A 7,559-nucleotide genomic window follows, 5' to 3' on the forward strand; every position below is an offset into this window, starting at 1 on the left:
CTCTATGTTCTACATCCTTCTCTGGAAACTAACTTAACCGAAACTACGTCGGTCAAAAATCCCAAGAAAAGGATTCGTGATACAGTAAGTCCCACGTGCCTCTGGCATTACCGACTTGGCCATATCGGTATTGACCGAATCACAAGGCTGGTAAAGGATGGTCCTTTGGGTTTTCTAACCGTAGAAAATCTTCCCAATTGTGAACCTTGCCTTCAAGGTAAGATGTCTAAGCGGCCATTTGACGGTAAGCCTGAAAGATCTGAAGGCACACTTGACCTGATACATACTGATGTATGTGGTCCCCTGAGTGTTAGGACACGGAACCAACACGTGTACTTCATCACCTTTTCAGATGATTTTTCACGATATGGTTACGTGTACCTAATGAGACATAAGTCTGAATCATTTGAAAAGTTCAAAGAATTCAGACAGGAAGTCGAGAAACAGTTAGGGAGAGAAATTAAGGCCCTTCGATCAGATCGAGGTGGCGAGTATTTCTCTGACGAATTCAGGGACTACTTAAAGGCCAATGGGATAGTGTCACAATTAGCTCCTCCTGCTACACCTCAACTCAACGGTGTTTCAGAGAGGAGGAATAGGACCTTGTTAGACATGGTCCGGTCACTTGTCGTACGCTCACAATTACCCACATCCTTTTGGGGATACGCATTAGAGACTGCTATCTACGTGCTGAATCGGGTTCCAACCAAATCAGTTCCGAAAACTCCATATGAACTTTGGACCGGAAGGAAGCCAAGTGTAAGACACTTGAAGATTTGGGGTTGTCCTGCACACGTTTAAAGAACAAGTGCGGACAAGTTGGAATCTAAAACCAGTCGTTGCCTGTTTATAGGCTACCCAAAGGATTCGGTGGGTTATCTATTCTATGACCCGAGTGAGCAGAAAGTGTTCTGTAGTCGAAACGCCCAGTTCTTAGAATCCGATTACATCCTGGACACATCATCGTCAGGAAATAGTTCTTGATGAGGAGAGCTCAAGAGCAGTGGGAGATGTCCCACAAATTCCAGGTAATTACCAACCTAGAAGAACCACCCGGGTATTCAGACCACCAGTCCGATATGGTTATGACCAGGATAGTTACCTGGTGGAAACCTTGACTAGTGAAGAGGATCCCGTGACTTACGCGGAAGCTATATTAGACATAGACTCCCAGAAGTGGGTGGAGGCCATGAGAGCTGAAATGGACTCAATGGAGACCAATGGAGTCTGGACTCTAGTGGATCCGCCCCCCGGGGTAAAAGCAATTGGTTGCAAATGGATATACAAGAGGAAGAAGGGTCCCGATGGCAGGATTGAGACCTTTAAAGCTCGCTTGGTGGTGAAAGGGTATACTCAGAAAGAAAGCATCGACTATGAGGAAACCTTTTCGCCCGTGGCTATGCTTAAATCCATTAGGATCCTGCTAGTTGTAGCAGCGTACCATGACTATGAGATTTGGCAAATGGATGTCAAAACTGCGTTCCTGAATGGAGATCTTAGTGAAGATATCTACAAGCAGCAGCCGCAAGGCTTCATTGCTGCTGGTCAGGAACACATGGTATGTAAACTTAATAGATCCATATATGGACTTAAGCAGACTTCTAGGAGTTGGAACATCCGTTTTGATTCTGTAGTCAAAACGTTTGACTTTGAGCAGAATCCGGATGAGCCCTGTGTTTACAGGAAGTCCAGTGGGGATAAGATCACCTTTTTGGTGTTGTACGTGGACGATATCCTACTCATTGGGAATGATGTAGGAATGTTGACTTCAGTCAAGGTATGGCTATCACAGCAGTTCTCCATGAAAGATCTTGGAGAAGCTTCATACATACTGGGTCTTCGACTCTATAAAGATAGATCGAAGCGGATAATTGGATTATCCCAGGCTGCTTATATTGACAAAATTGTCAAGAGGTACAGCATGGAGAACTCCAAGAAAGGAAACGTTCCTTTCAGGCACGGAGTCACTCTCTCCAAGAAGATGTCTCCCAAGACTTCTGAGGAGATTGAGAGCATGAGAGACGTTCCCTATGCCTCAGCCGTAGGGAGCATCATGTATGCCATGCTGTGCACTCGCTCGGACATTGCTCAGGTGGTGAGTGTGGTAAGCAGATTCCAGGCAAACCCAGGGCAGGAGCATTGGACTGCTGTAAAGAACATACTCAAATACCTTCGAAGGACAAAAGAGTTTTGTCTGGTATTCGATGGTAGTTCACTGCAAGTTCTAGGGTATACCGATGCCGATTTCTAGTCGGATCCAGATGATAGAAAGTCTACATCTGGGTATGTTTTCATGATAGGATCGTGTGCTGTTTGCTAGAAAAGCAGCAAACAGGGGTCCACTACAGACTCCACAACCGAGGCCGAGTACATTGCCGCAAGTGAAGCTGCCAAGGAAGCTGTGTGGATGAAGAAGTTGATACACGAATTGGGAGCGATTCCATCCAGCACATCTCCCATCCCGTTGTTGTGTGACAACAATGGAGCGATCGCCCAGGCTAAAGAGCCTCAGGCTCACTCGAAGTCGAAGCACATCGAGAGAAAGTACCATGTACTGCGGGAGATCGTTGGTAGAGGGGACGTCCTGATTCAGAAGGTAGCATCAGCGGATAATGTGGCAGACCCATTGACTAAGCCACTGACACAGAAGGTGTTTGAGAAACACGTGAAAAGTATGGGACTCCGGCTTGTACCAGATTGGACCTAAGTGCAAGTGGGAGCTGTTAGATAGTTTTGTATGCCCTTAGCTTCAATCTGATTTGATGTACTTTTGTTATTTAGTGGAAATAAATAAAGTGCATGTTTGATTCATATTGTTTGGTTTAATTCTGTGTAAAACCCTAAAACTGGACATTTATAGAGACTCGTGTTAGTTTTAAATGTTCACAGCCGTTGGATAAGTCTGGGGAGATTTATCCTGCCAAGGTTGATGCTGATGTGCCACTAAGTGTTGGGATGGCCTGTCTCAGCCATCAGGGTAAGACCTGAGGCACATGCAGTATGGGATTATTTGAATCCTTGAACCGGACCAGATTTCCAGTATTGCCCTGGACCTTGGAGATAGATGGGCAAAACTGGAAAGTTACACCTGACCCCTAGACTCGATTATGACATTTCACTAGGTGTTGGATCAGGCTGCCTTTGATATGCCAATCAGTGAGATCCTTAGCGGGGATCAAAACCTGGGTATGTTGGGGCAGTTTGAGAATTCATCTGAGTGGGTGATCATAATGACAGAATCAGCCACTTTGTCGGACAAAGGGTAATGATCGGAAATGCACTCTCTCTGATGGAAACCAAACTGCCGGCAGTTGATTTCAATCGTTGGAATTTTGTTTTACAAAATTAATATATTTATATATATATATATATATATATATATATATGTACGGTTTTGAATTGTTTGCAAATGTTTTTAATTCCCGGGATCCATGAAAAGAGGAGAGTGCGGCACTGTTCCTTGCAGCCGAGGGAGAGGTCCTCTCTTGTCGGGCAGTGCTTGATCATTAAGGGCTGAGAGGTTAAGTGTAAGACCATTTAGGATAATACCTGATGGGCTAATCTTGCACCTGCCCACAGTCCCTGGGTTTTTATAAGATGGCTTGGCCCATGGACCACTTAATGTAAGTGTTGGGCCCATAGGGTCCATATGATGGACTCAAGGGGTTCATTGAGTTTTTCAGTGAATTCGGCTGGGCCTTGTATTAAAGGCTGGGCCGAACTCGTGTGGCTGGTGTGTAGATCAATGCTTGGGTCCCACGCCATACAAAGAAGCCCAACTGGGCAGCAGATTGGAAAGTAATTAGACACTGAACACTTAATGGGCCAGAAGCCCATTTCGAGGTGGGCTGATATGATCACCCATCCTTGGGGCGAATCTGAGATTAATGTTAGTAAAAGGATTGGGCTTTTAGCCTTATCCACTCTTGGAGACCAAATTCAAATTAGATTTGAATCTGGTAACCTCCTGATAAGATCAGGAGTAAGCTAACTTTATCTGCAGATAGGATTAAGATTATCCCCTATCCAAATATTGATTTGGATTGGGATAACTCCTAATTAGGAGGATTCTTAATCAAGAAGAAAGGAGGAGAAACCCTAACCAAGAAGGAAAAATATCAGATTTCGAACCACCTTGAAGAGATATAGGATATCTCCTACGAATTGAGATAGGATCTCATTCATACTCCAGAAAAGAGAAAGGCAGTTCAGCCTTTTTGCCTTTAGACTTCTCCTCCTGCCGCCGCCATCTGTTTTTTGCAAGATTAGATCTTTGCAGAAAAAGAAAGTCAAGAAATATGTTCTTGACATTAGTCTTGCACAAAGACTAAAAGGATTCAGTGTTTAGTGTTTCCAGAGGATTCTTGTGAAGGATCCAGTGTGTAGGACGCACCCTGCTAGTTCTGTTCCATCCACAGCTACGTCATCTTCAGCAGGAACGGATCTTGGAGCATTCTTTGGGTGTGAACACCAACTTTGGGAGATACTGCTTCTCCGGATCAGGTATATTCCTCCCATTTACCTTTTGGTACAGATCTGGTTTGATTATGGTTCAAGTGGGATCCTTGAATATTGTATTCTAAACTTAGGGAATATGATTCCCAGTTGGGAGAAGGTAGGAAATTTTTGAAATTCGTCCACCCATTCCGCAACCTTTATGGCGTCCATTAGATGGATCCTACCATTCTTTCAATAGTTGTGTCTTGTGTTTGGTGAATGCCCACGTGTGACTCCAATCTGATGTTGAAGCAACATGTACAAGGCAAAAGTATTAAAAAGCTTTCTATTGAGCACGTGAGATGAGAATTTGGATTTGCGCTTAGACCGACCTCACAATATGTCTTGGCTGTATATTGAAAACATTTCTTGTGTTTTTAATACGAGTGAATAAAATAGGATCTAACTCTCCACAAAATTAATTTAACATCATACATCTTACTATAAAACTGAGGCCTACAATAAAAGTGGGACTTGTTATGTATGAGATATGCGATGTAAAATTATATTGGTAGAAGGTTGAAACATGTTTTATTGACAAATGATTTAAATTCCTTTAATACACAATGGATCATGTAGTTGTGAGATTTTCAATTTTTGATAGAAACTAAATAGAGGTTATATAAAACGGGGTAATACATTCCCACCTTGGTTCAAAGTATAGATACGCCTCTATGTATCAGTAGAGGCGTACTGATACTTTGAAACATGCAAAAATATGTTTTTGTATTTTTTACAAAATTTGATTTTTAGATAATTTAATACCCATATTTTTTATTAAAAAATAACGAGGTCCCGAAACAACAAGCGTATTAGGACACAAAAGACACAATACGCCCGTTACAAGACAAAAATACAAATAAAAGCTAAATTCTCACTTAGATTGAGGTGGAGTGTACCCTCTTAAGAACAAAAGACTTGATTATCAAGTCAGTCCACAACTTAATTATACGTGGCTGGAGATTGGTATGTGGACGATACACCTGAAATTCTCACTCTACTCCATGCTTATCCCTATATTATTAAAAAAGAAAAAAAACAAAAAAAAACCCTTCATGCTTATCCAGTGTAAGTTAATTTGCAGTGAATTGTGTGAATCTCTAACTTGCCACATGTGTTATATGCATAGTGGATTAACACGTCTTGAAATTATTATTTGTATCCACTGCCCAAAATCCAAATGTACAATATTAGGAAAAACAGAGGATTGGGATTAGAAAAACAGAGGGCTAAGATTATATAATCAATATGATTGCTGTTAGGACCACTTAGACTTTAGACTCAGTAGTTTATCCTACTTAATAATGCTTTAACACACCAGAGAGGGGTGGGTTTAGCCTATTATTATATTTGTATTTCTATATAGAACATATTAAAGTGAATTTTTATACACTATTATTATATTTTTTTACTGTATTCTTTGTTATATATAGTCCACATTAATCCTAATCATTAATTTTTTTGACAGATCACATCAATCCTAGTTAGGCATGTAATATTAACTATTGTCGGCTTGCCAGCCCGGTTCAAAGTTAAAAAGTTTAAGAAATATAACCCCTGTGGACTCCCAACGTGGCCATGTCCCTAAGAATGTAGGTTCATTAATATCCATCAAAAGAAAAATGTTTTATCAAAAAAGAAATAAACACGAAAAAGTTAAATGGTTCATATTCAATGGTGTAGTGGATATTCTATTTTGCGATCAATAGGGCTGCAAACAGATGAAATAAGATTGGTTATAGACATTCAAATTTAATTCATTTATATTCGAATTTGGAATTAAATGTTATCCATCAGATCGATTTCATATTTAAATTTAATTAATATTCTTCCCACTAAGGATTGTTTTCTTTAGATCTAATATGTCATAATATTTGTGATGACATGAATGAAACACTTATGCATTATATATATATATATATATATATATATATATATTAATTCAGATATAGGATTTCACTCCAAGGTTACACAAATGGAGTTCACATCTCCGCCCCACAACACCCCACAGCACATCTCTGTCATGTATTGGGAACATCTCTCGCTGATAGTACCAGTTTTGATGATGTTATCATCGGGAGATGTTCCCAATACACAGCGGGGATGTACTGTGAGGTGTTGTGGGGTAGCTCCTTGTGGGGCAGAGATGTGATCTCATACAAACGGGTGTAGTCCATAACTCCCCCACCTCCAACCACGAGGTATAGGCAGGATTTGATTCCAATCCATCGCTACAACCAGAAGGAGACCTCATAGGATATTGAATAGTATATATAAATTAATCCAAAATTATCAAAGTATTATATAGTATTAATAGAATAACTTATAATGACCATGATATTATCATGAACTTATTTTATGTTCATCCAATTATATTAGATCAGATAGGGGTGGATTCATACTCCATCAATAGATCAAATTTGAACAATCGAATACCATTTTCCCCAACTCAAAATGAAGAAAATCCCAACCGTTGATTCATGTTCATGAATAAAACATGGTAATTACATTGGTGGAATGTATGTCTCCACAACTTGAGTACTCACCTTTATTAACACACATTTCTTTTTAGTTGTGGAATGCAAGATGGAGTGGGTCGTATAAAATGGGCAATCGCAATCATGTGATATATCTATTATTTTCTACTATCTTGTCATCAAGTTGTTACCCCTTCCAATACATACTAAGGGGTGTTATATAACATGGATGAGATATTAGTAGTTACGGACTGGGCTGCATCAAACCAATGTCTACGACTATTTTAAATTATAAACAAAATGTGTTGATTGAAACGGTCCACACCCAAAGAGGCGTTTTACGGGGTGTTTTGTAACATGGATGATAAATTGGTGGGTGTATACTGATCCACACCACACCATTGTTGCAAAGACCAATCCACACTAGGGATGACAATTTTCCTCATCTCCGACAAGGACCTAACTTCCCCAACCTGATGGGGTCAAGAATGGAGATTGCTTTGGTGGGGTGGGGATGGGGACAAGGATTAATAGGAATCCCCAATCGGGGTCAGTGTTGGGGATGGGAATTGAGATCCCCACCCG

The sequence above is a fragment of the Nelumbo lutea genome, chromosome 1 (assembly GCF_056320005.1).
Source record: "Nelumbo lutea isolate HS-2025 chromosome 1, American lotus-T2T, whole genome shotgun sequence".
In the NCBI taxonomy this organism is placed as follows: domain Eukaryota; kingdom Viridiplantae; phylum Streptophyta; class Magnoliopsida; order Proteales; family Nelumbonaceae; genus Nelumbo; species Nelumbo lutea.